Genomic DNA, 12358 nt, shown 5'->3' with positions numbered 1-12358 from the left:
GCCACAGTTCTGATCCCAGAACACAATCGCCATTTGTTTCTGCACGAACAGTCTTGGCTGTGACTTCTTGGGACGAGGGATTCCAGTATGCTCCTACTCCATAGACTTGCGCTTCTTATTTGGAGTATCGTGGAAAAACCATGACTCGTCGACTGTGACCAGAATCTGAAAGAGTTCCGCTGGATCTGCACTGTACCGTTGCATCAGCTGTTGGCACAACTCCACATGCTACTACTTCTGCGCGATGGTGATGTAGTGGGGCATCCAATGTGTACACATATTCTTCATCTTCAAATCCTCACGGGATGATGATGGTGTGGAGAGTTCCCCATGATGGACCTGTTGCCTCCTCTAGTACAAAAAACGTGATCCGCCTGTGTCCCGTTATAAAATCATTGACACCTGAGCATTGCCTGATCTGCGTGCAACTGCTGGACACCCAGCGCTTTTGTGTATTCAGGACAGCCCCTGCTGTCTCTGACCTCTAATACCCAACGAAACACGGATCTGCTTCTTGGTGCTGTTTTCGCACATACGGCTACTAACCTTTTGTGGATTTCTAAAGCAGCCACTCCCTGCCTCTAGAGGAAACACAGTGCCCACTGTTGCCCATGTTTCTGTGCTTCCATTTGTCTTATAAGTATCCACTAGCGTACTCCCAAGCTGAAACAAGTGCTGATGCAGTGCACCGCCTATGGCAAGCAGCAGCACCATCTGGTGGCCGTAGACAGTACTATTGTCTACCTTCACCCATAAATCGACACGCAAACTGCTACTTTGCAGGAGTTACAGTAGGAATGCCAATCAGTACCGAACGAACTAATTGTTGTATAGCGTTGTACGGATATTTTCACGCTCTGAAACAAAAGCTTGTTAGTCAATCGCTTGAAGTTAGAGTTTTCGTATGTTATCGTGCTTTGAAGTGCTGATTCATTGAGAATTTCAGTAAAGTACTGTCGCCGATACGATTGTATCCTATTAAATAGAAGTATGCCACATTATTTCTTGTTCATATTGAGGTTGGAGCATGTTTGTTACTCCACTGTGTAAAATATAAAGGACGTATTCAGTCTAAAATACATTGTCAAGCTTTTTCAAAATCGTCTGGCTTTTTGTGAAGCATTGCCCTGCGTCTAATAATATTGATTTGGTAGCCCTACACGTAAGTGGAAGTTTGCTTAGTCAGAGAAAACGACATATCACAGACAATTGGGGGTTTCTATAATTTCGTAGCGAAGCTGCCAGCCGTTTCGCTTCAATGCTTGCATGACGTGATCTTTGCATGCATACAAGCGAAGTCATTTATGCAGCATCTGGTTAACTGTTGCGCGAGTGGAATTTAGCTCGCGTGTTCTACAAACTGACTTTGATGGGCTGCTTTGGAAGGTCTCTCTGGCCTCCGCTACGTTTACATCAAATGTAGCTTTTCTGGCAGAACATAAGTCTCTGTTTACACTCCTAGTGGCTATGATCTTGTCATACCAAAATTTTATAAGCTATAGCATCTGCTCGCTACAACTGAAATTTATTTGAACAGTAATGAATCATTTCATTTCCGCATATCACACAACGCATTCGTCTACCTCTTGAGGCATAGTTGTTTCTGATAATTATTTACATAAAAAAGCAGTCATTTAAAAAAAAAGTCCACACAAAACTTCTTGAGTTGCTTTATATGGTGTCGCAAATCGCAAGTATCTATGTATCACAATTATCTTTTAATTGCATTTGTAAATCACGGAGGTTTCATGTGGACACCCCGTACCACATTAACTACTACCAACCGCCGTAGTAATACGGTTTTAATCATTACCTGACACATTACAAGAGATATTATTACCAACAGTTCCGATTGCTGTCAGTCAGTTTTCGTTCGTAGAAACTGCTTACATATTTCGAGATTAATTTCTTAAATGTGTGTTTCACAACGCCGTTACAAGCCATAAATTTTAGCGTACTGAAGAAGTAGGATGCACATAACTTTAAATCTTATGGGAATGTTGTCCATAAATCATAAAACTTGGAAAACAAAGAAGTAAATTATTTTTCCCGATTCGGGCCAATGTGTCGTGAAGAAATTTCAAACTGCAATACAGAGATGAGTTACTTGTTCGCTGTCTTCAGAATACAGGTAACGACTGGCGAAGCAAGAGATATTTCACGAGATTAAGATCTTATCGTCAGTTCTTGGAAATCGTTGTATCATTTCACACCACGTTAATTTTTGTGAATTTTTATCCATATATGTTCATACAAATCGAATATCAAAACCGCTCTAGAAAATGGATCCACTGACCGAGATCAGTATGACATACAACATTAGGGAAAGTACTTACAGAAGTGAAATAAAACAATACGTTAATAGTATGCGATAGGATTATATACACATTTCAGCTAAACGAAAACCTGACTGAGGTCTAAACTGATGGAATGAGAGTAAAATTACCGAGAATCAATGTGAGTCTTATCGAAAATTCGGTGTTTAATCATGAAGACACACATTCAGATAAAAATGATGGTTCGTTATGTAGACATCGAAATAATAGATAGAAAAATTTCAGGTCTCCCTACTCACTTTTGTGCTTTGCTATTACGCTTTCTTTTCTGTGTTTGTTTCCTGTACTGACAACTGTTGATAGCGCGGGATTCAGCACGCTTTACCAGCAGGAAAGTAAGCTCACAAACGCAATGCAACATCAACACACACTGAAAGTGTATCAAACCATTAAGCTCCAGCATAATATCAGAAGATGTAAAGAAAAACTGCTGCCTAGTCCACTGTTAGATGCTGCTTAATAAAGTGAGATGAAACAGAAATCCAGCTGTACACGGTTGTAATTTCAAAATCATTGATATTAACACTATTAACAAGTGCAGACTGACAGGCCAACAAGGTTAAAAGCGTTACAGCACGGTAGCATCGAACAACAGTACACAGATTCAAACTTCAGTGTTGCGTGTCATTATACGACAGCTGTGAAGATTCCATTAGGCATTAACTTCGCAATGAATGCCAGATAACACCAGATCACTAAGCTACAGGCACTTATGGGCGGCGTTCTCGAATTCAGATTGTCGTACTGTGAAACTAAATGTAGAAGAGGACGAATAGGATTACGAATTGTGGCGGAGGACAGACTCTCACAGACATGCCGACACGAGAGCCCTAGGGCTTTACCTCCACATATTCTTAAAATTCTTTCTTCAGAGTGTATTTTAACAAATTTTCAGAAATGCTTGTACAGGTATTTTGACTGTACACTACCGAGTCTTTTTCAGTGCAAAACTGAGTGTAATTCGCTTTTATTAATACTTGGAGAAACAAATGCGCACGCTTCATATTGGGCAATACGATTTCACGCCGAATGAGTCACAGATAAACTTGTGTGGCTTAACACGGAAAGCATCAGAGCAAACGCTACGTACAAAGGAAGCGCTGCGCCGCTTACATCAGGTACACAACGATATCTGTACTTTGTAAGCCGCCATATGATGTGTGGTGGAGGGCATATTATCTCACCTTTCCTGTCCTCTTTGCATATGGTGCACAAGAAGAAATATTGTTGGTATTATAGCTATACATTGTCACCAGCGTGTATTTTGGCGACAACACCGAGGTGCCGCTTATACCAGTGTAAATAAGTGCGCTGCTCCCGGCCAAGAATCAGGCACGCATACCTACAAGCACAACTACTGAAATGACAATAAATTCAGTTTTCAAAGCACATATTTGTTCAGTGAGACAAATACTCAAAGAGATCGTTGCACAATATTCCCAGCCCGTGACAGTCGTGCTCTGAGAAAACAATACATCAAAATAGTGCACAATAAACTCTCCAGTCTTGCGTAGGCACTACCGTAGTGGTGTCGTGATTTGTCGAAAAGTGACGGATTCTTCCACGGACAGGTGAGCTGCGACGAACTAGAGAGGTAGAGGCGACAGCGACTGGAAGTTGAACTCAAACTTTCGTCGGGACTTGGCCACACTATTTGGGCCCTTATAGCCTCAGTTATGTGAACTATTTCCATTTAGGGCTGAATTCTCGGCTTACTTTTTATTATTTCGCTGTTCTCCTTTTCATATGCATTGTCTTCGGTGTAGTCTTTAATCTTGACGAACCTGGAGTGGGTCTCTTTCCATTATAGCTCTGGGTACTATACAGTCATGCCCCAGGTAATCTACGGAGCTCGCCATACAGCCTGCTGCACAGTGGTACTACGCTCCGCCCTATTTGTTCCAGTTTATGCGTGACGTGAAACATAGTTCCGCCCTGCTAACGGCCTCTGCAGCAGGCTGCTAGAACTTGTTGGACGACTCGTTTGGCCTGGAGAGTCGGCCGTCCCGTGCAACTTAGTTGGTTGAGGGACGTCAAGCTTGCAGGGTCGCGACTTATGGTCACGACAATTGGTATTATCCAGTATCTCTAACTGTTCTTCCTCGGTCATTTGCGGGATATAAGATGGTGGAAGCAGTAGGTATTGAAACGTGGGCTCCCGTGATTTTTGAGGTAAGCCTCTATGCGATGCGCAGCGCCTGTCTTGTAGCGTTTCCCAACAGAGAATATATATATACGAAGGTTGTCCAGAAAGTAAGTCCGATCAGTCGCTAAATGGAAACCACAGTGAAAATCAGAAAAATTGTATTTGAAAACGTTAGCTACACTTTCCAGATACTTCTCTACATAGCCGCCGCTCTGACTTAGACATTTGTCCGAGCGTTATACCAAATTTCCTATACCGTCGTCAAAGAAGTCAGCCGCCTGTGCTTTCCGATAATTCTCTACGCTGGTCTACAGCGCGTAGCCTGCGCCCAAGTGTTGTCTTCGTATCCAGCGTTTCGTGTAAACAGAGATGATACTCAGGACGAGCCAATTAGGGCTGTGTTGTGGGTGATCTAACACTTCCCATCGAAAAGGCTGCAGGAGCGTCTTCACTGCCCCTGCAGAGTGCAGATGAGAAATGTCATGAGGAAGGAAGTGCGTGGCAGTTGTGTTAGGTGGGCTGCATTCATTAAGGCGAAGCCTCTCAGCGGGCCCTCCTACTTGGCGGGAGACATCGTAGTTCTAGGCACCTTTTTATTCGCTCACAGTGCGCTCGTAACTGAAAAGAGCGTCTTGATGCGATCGACGGTCATACTAGAGACACTACCCAACACATCTGTGCAGAGCGTCATCGGGTTTTCACTGTGGTGTCCACTGCACAACCGATCGGAACTTACTTTCTGGACAACCCTCGTATATACTGAACTAACCTCTGGCGAACGCGATACATCTACATCTGCAACTGTACTCCGCAAGCCATATTATGGTGTGTACTGAGTGTACCATTGTCACCTCCCCTTCTTCCTGTTCCAGTCGCGTATGGTTCGCGGGAAGAACGATTGATAATAAGCCTCCTTGTGAGCTCGAATCTCTCTAATTTTATCATCATGGTCTTTTCGCGAGATATACGTAGAAGCCGACCTCGGGGAAGATCAGTTTGGATTCCGTAGAAATGTTGGAACACGTGAGGCAATACTGACCCCACGACTTATCTTAGAAAATAGATTAAGGAAAGGCATACCTACGTTTCTAGCATTTGTAGACTTAGAGAAAGCTTTGACAATGTCGACTGGAATACTCTCTTTGAAATTCTGAAGGTGGCAGGGGTAAAATACAGGAAGCGAGAGGCTATTTACAACTTTACAGAAACCAGATGGCAGTTATAAGAGCCGAGGGGCATGAAAGGGAAACAGTGTTTGGGAAGGGAGTGAGATAGGGTTGTAGCCTATCCCCGATGTTATTCAATGTGTATATTGAGCAAGCAGTAAAGGAAACAAAAGAAAAATTCGGAGTAGGAATTAAAATCCATGGAGAAGAAATAAAAACTTTGAGGTTCGCTGATGACATTGTAATTCTGTCAGAGACAGCAAAGGACCTGGAAGAGCAGTTGAACGGAATGGGCAGTGCCTTGAAAGGAGGATATAAGATGAACATCAACAAAAGCAAAACGAGGATAATGGAATGTAGTCGAATTAAATCGGGTGATGCTGAAGGAATTAGATTAGGAAATGAGACACTTAAAGTAGTAAATGAGTTTTGCTATTTGGGGAGCAAAATAACTGATGATGGTCGAAGTAGAGAGGATATAAAATGTAGACTGGCAATGACAAGGAAGGCGTTTCTGAAGAAGAGAAATTTGTTAACATCGAGTATAGATTTAGGTGTCAGGAAGTCTTTTCTGAAGGTATTTGTATGGAGTGTAGCCATGTATGGAAGTGAAACGTGGCGACAAATAGTTTAGACAAAAAGAGAATAGGAGCTTTGGAAATGTGGTGCTACAGAAGGATGCTGAAGATTAGATGGGTAGACCACATAACTAATGAGGAGGTATTAAATAGAACTGGGGAGAAGAGAAATTTGTGGCACAGCTTGACTAGAAGAAGGGATCGGTTGGTAGGACATATTCTGAGGCATCAAGAGATCACCAATTTAGTATTGGAGGGCAGCGCCGAGGGTAAAAGTCGTAGAGGAAGACCAGCAGATGTATATACTAAACAGATTCAGAAGGATGTAGGTTGCAGTAAGTACTGGGAGATGAAGAAGCTTGCACAGGATAGAGTGGTATGGAGAGCTGCATCAAACCAGTCTCTGGACTGAAGACCACAACAACAACATAGGAGGAAGCAGTATACTGACTCACTCTTCTAGGAACGTACGCTCTCCGAACTGCAAAAGTAGCGCATAACGTGACACAGAATGCCTCTCTTGCAGCGTCTGCCACTAGAGTTTGCTGAGCACCTCCATGACGTTTTCGCGCTTACTAAATGGAGCTGTGACGAAACGTGCTGCTCTTCTTTGGATCTTCTCTATTTCCTCTTTTTGGTACAGATCCCATACCGACACGCTATATTTAAGTATTAGTCGAAAGAGTTTTTTGTAAGCTACTTCCTTTGTTGATAGACTACATTTCCAGAGGATTCTTGCAATAAATCTCACTCGATCGTCTACCGTACTCGTGATTAATTTTATGTGGTCATTCCGCTTTGAATCTCTCAGTACGCTTTATGCTAGATATTTTATAAAAACAACTGCTTCCAGTGATTATTCAAAAAAAATGTTCAAATGTGTGTGAAATCTTATGGGACTTAACTGCTAAGGTCATCAGTCCCTAAGCTTACACACTACTTAACCTAAATTATCCTAAGGACAAACACACACACCCATGCCCGAGGGAGGACTCGAATCTCCGCCAGGACCAGCCGCACAGTCCATGACTAAAGCGCCTTAGACCGTTCGGCTAATCCATACGGCTACAGTGATTGTTCTGCAGTTTTGTAATGATACAATAAAGAGTTTTTCTCTCTATGTATTCGCAGTATGCTACATTTGTTTACCTTGAGGATCATTTTCACTCCCTGCACCAACCGTCGATATTCCGCAGGTCTTCCTGCACTTTGCTACAACTTTCCAGCGTCGCGTATACAACAGATTCATCCGCGAAAATCCTTATGAAACTTCCCACATTATCTACTACGTCCTTTGTATTTATTGTGAGAAGTAATGATCCTATGATAACCCCGTGGAGTACTCCCGAAGTTACTTTTACGTCTGAAGGCTTTCGTCCGTTCAGTATGACATGCTAGAATCTCTTCAATTCAGTCACACAGTTGGCCTAATATTCCAAACGCTCATGTCTTGCTCTTTAGGCGGTCGTGCGGAACTGTATCTAATGCCTATCGGAAGTCAAGGAACAAGGTATCTACTTGATCGCCTGTATCTACTGCTTTCTTTGTCTCGTTAACAAACTCTTACTTGATTTTCTAAATTGCATGTGTGTCACACGGGAACAATTTGCACATGTAGCATTCGTCTATGCAGCCATTGGTAGGCAATAGTTTCCTAAAAGCAGAAGCAGATGATAAAATTTTCACGAATTTTTAGATATTTGTGCTCGCAGTTGACATAATTTCAAAATATTCTTTGTTGCAGGAATGATTTTTAGAGTCACGGGCGCAGTTTTCTAATAGAAAATACCAAATTTACTAGGTTAAATTCAAGCTTAACGGCCTAATTGTTCTGGTGCTAGAAAAGAAACAGTTTTTATGAATGAAAAGAGGAGCGAGGCTGTTTATAACACGAGGGTGCGTGGGACATGAGGTGTAGACGTGAAAGAGAGAGAGATTTCAGAATAACTTTTCTGTTATAACCAAACGAAGCGCCAGTCAGGTTCAACTACAGCACTAGTTGATGCGTTGGAGGCATTGTATTGATACGTGGAGATCGACAGGAGGCACAAGGCTTAGGACTATGTTACCAGCCTCGTGTCGTGGGGCTGTGGGGGTGGAGGAAGGGGAGGGGGGGTGAGGGGGAAGGGAAGCCGTGAAGTGTAGTAGGCGACAGGTGCAGCAGAGGCGATGGATTACTGCTCTCCACTAACCTCAAGCGCAGGGGGGAGACACACTAAAGCTACAAACGTGTCAGCTGGCACTCGCGTAGGGAGACGCAGGTCTCTGGATGCATCCCTGGCTTTGGTGTGAGCATCTCTCATCAGGTCTCCAGTTACATGCAGCTGAGAACTTAGCCGGGCAACAATATAGGCTGACATTATTACGCGAATTAAATCCCGAAGTAAAGATAAATACAAAATGATCATGTTTGTGATTAGAATGGGTGCTACAAGTGGGCTGGATCGAGTTATTTGCGCTAATCGCACACGGAATTACGGAAATCGCAGCCAGAAAACATCGTTAATAGTGACTCGTTCCACAAATGAGGTCATAAATTTGTTGCTATTGGCCTTGTATATTTGCGGATATAGATTATTTCCATTAGGCTTCCTTTTATTTCTATATAAAAAAATACTTCAACCTGTCGATGTTTCAGTACAGTGACATACGATGGTGGTCTTGTTACTGGCGTGGAATAAAATTATACCTAAACTTATTTGATGATGTCTCACTACTCATCGATATTTTTCTAAAAGTTTCGGTTTATACCGTCGACAACTTTCCCACCGATTCATCGATATCAAAACGGCAATACGAGTATCGATGTTTTTTATTATTTTATATGTTTTTCACAATTTTTCGTAAATATTTGAAGCTATTCTTTTGAAGTTGCAGTAGAACTGACCTTGTATGCAAGTATGGATGGCACAAAGTAGTAGTCCGATTGCACTGGCGGGTGGCGCTGTGAGTGGGATAACAAGATTTCCGATCGGCAATCTTCAAAAACAGTGGCTGAAAATGGTGAACAGAAATCTAAATTACAAAATTGGTTTTTACGTTGGGCGGAGACGTGTAAGGGGGAATGCTGACGTAATCGGCGCTCGGCGCTACCAACAGAAACTGCAACGTTTATCTTCACTACGCAATTTTGACACTAGCACTGCCAGGCCGCTGGCGTTGGCAGACATGCAAAAAACAGGAAAGTCGACGTGAAGCGTTCCGGATAAATTCGATATGTGACGAAACCGTACGACGAACCCATCGGACACCTTTTATTGTGCCACTTACATGCAGACACCATTGTCAACAAAGTGGTTATGGCAAAGCGTGAACGTGCATCGTTTTCCTTTCAATCCTTCCTCTGAGAGGAATAGGCTTGTTGATATACAGAATGATGATGAGATCCCATACTCCGAGGACTAGACAAGATCATAGCGGAGGTGGTTTGCCATAATATACGGAATATCTAATAATAAATCAATACTTAAATATACAGTTATAAAAACGGCAGTATAATTAAAATGTGCAACCGATATTTTTGTAGGCAAGTACGTCGATTTTTGCCGTCGATATATCGATATTTCCTTTCGAGCTGTCGAGACACGATAACGATAATTATTAAACAGCGAAATATCGGATTCCCGATATTTTTAGAAATAGCAATTGTCCTAGACTGCACTCCACCTGTGAAACTTTCAGGTCTTTCTAGTATTGCCTATACATATGTGAAAATCACAACGGAAGCTTTCCATCACCGCCTCTATCATGTTCATTTAAGTGTAATTTTGTTTCTGTCCTGTTGTTACATAGACAATTACTTGGCAGATTTTATAGATCATATAATGTTTCTTATAGTTCTCTCTCTTTTATCTACACGTAGTATGACGATTATCACTGCTGGTCGAAATCGGTAAGTGCGTTTCGAAAAAGTTTTTGTGATTGTTGTGGCAAGAAAGTAAAATAGAGTGCTGATTCTGTGCCTTACTCTGATCTTTCATCTGACTTAAACAGCCAGTAATGTGGGAACCTATGGTTAAAACTGGACTTCAAACTAAGGCGCAGCTTGGCATTCTCCTAGTACACAAAACATTGCCAGAGGCGAAAGAATTGTAAGTGACAGAAAACAGACGTTGGTGTGATTAGGGATTGAACCTGAAACCTTGTAGAATGAACAGTTCCGCTTAACTTACTCTGTCAAATTATGATAAAATACAGTCAAATGAATAAATACAAAACTATGTTCAAAAAGACGCTAATTCTGGCTCACGCTTCGAACTACTGTGACCAGTACTCTGTGACCAGGGAAGCCGTTGAAATTACACAATGTGACAATCACTTAACAAAGACACCATTTATGCGGTTAGCAATGCATAGATCAGGCATTCGACAAGGAAAGGTAACAGAGGAATGGTTCACATAATTTGGTTGCAAGTGCCGTTGAACAGCGACCGGAAACGAAGTTCCAGAGCGCAGAACGCTACCTGAGCGTTTTCTGTCTCTATGACGACATTACGACGTAATTTCATAATTGGCGCCATGTCTCAGGAACAGCGATTTCAGTTGTTATAATGAATCAACAAACATCGTCTGGATCACAATTCTTTTTATTTACGTCTTTTGGTTTTGACGTACCGGGCAGATCATTTTCATACCTAAGTACGAAAAGGATAAGGAGGCCACAAAATAAAAGTTTCAGGAGCGTTACATCGCAAAGAACACCATCAAAGGCAACACAAATAACATCAAACATCACGAAACTCACACATACCTGGCGCCACGAGGCTTGTCAACGTGATAGGAATGTCTTAAAACTAAAGTCAAAACACAAAGGATGCAGGTGATATTGTCATTACCGGTGCATGTGTGAAAGTCTTTGACTACTACATTAACACAGTATTTAATTCCTCAGTACCTTTATTTATTAAATGAAGGCAAGTTCTTACAGCTGTTTTTGAACAGATGGAGGACTCAAATAGAGCAAATTAGACGCGTTTGTTAATTCGCGCTGACTTACGAAATGTATAAAAACAAGAACGATAATGCACAATATAAAATTTACTGTGAGTTTGAAACTTCCTGTCAGGTTAAAACTGTGTGCCGGACCGAAACTCGAACTCGGGGCCTTTGCGTTACGCTGGCATGTGGTAGAGCACTAATGAAAATCTCATTCTGAAAACATCTCCCAGGCTGTGGCAAGCCATGTCTCTGCAATATGCTTTCTTCCAGGAGTGCTAGGTCTGCAGCATCCCAGGAGAGCTTCTGTGAGGTCTGGAAGGTAGGAGGCGAGGTACTGCCCGAAATAAGGTTGTGAGGATAGGGAGCGAGTCGTGCTTGGGTAGCTCAGATGTCCGAGTGCCCTCAGACGCAATCGAACCTAGAATGTGTCTATACCCAGAGGACAAACATTTTCCCGCCGCACAAATTTCATACTATTACGTGGGTCAAAGGGTGGGCGGTCGATTCTCTCTTTCATGAGGGACCTAAATCCCTCCTCGACTTCTGGAACTGTTTGCGAACAGCCCATGCAGCTCTGGGAAACACGCCACGTTACCGAACATTATTTGCTAACTATCTTCGAGGGGCCTTTCTTACACCTCCAGTAAGTTGGGGGTGCTTCTTGGAGCAGAGGACACCTACCCCCCCCCCCCCCCTTCTTTTATTTTTCTTCTACTTTTTCTTTACCCAGCATTTATATTTTTTCTCTGTCGCCAATGTGTTCCACATAATTTCATATTAATAGTGAATATTACAAAAACACAACGCAAATAAATAAACAACAACAACGCCTTCCACTTCTGTTGATTCCTGTGTCTCCCACTTCCCTATGTCCCACAGGGTCGGTGGTGGTAAGGGGGACACTGTGGCCAGGCCTCGGGTTTCGACCCCTGCCCTCCGAGCCCCAACCGATCCACTACCCCATTAAAAAAAAAATGGTAGAGCACTTGCTCGCGAAAGGTCAGGAGTTTGAGTGTAGGTGCGGCACACAGTTTTAATCTGCCAGGAAGTCTCATATCAGCGCACACTCCGCTGCTGAGTGAAAATTTCATTCTATAAACACTGTGCGGTTGTTTCCTACATTTTAATTTTATTTTTTATGTTACAGCACATCATACTAAAATATAGTAGGTTAACGAGATTTTTTAATTTTAT

This window comes from Schistocerca piceifrons, chromosome 4 (genome assembly GCF_021461385.2).
Source record: "Schistocerca piceifrons isolate TAMUIC-IGC-003096 chromosome 4, iqSchPice1.1, whole genome shotgun sequence".
Taxonomy (NCBI): domain Eukaryota; kingdom Metazoa; phylum Arthropoda; class Insecta; order Orthoptera; family Acrididae; genus Schistocerca; species Schistocerca piceifrons.
The sequence above is the reverse complement of the archived record's forward strand: the minus strand, read 5'-3'. Positions refer to the sequence as shown.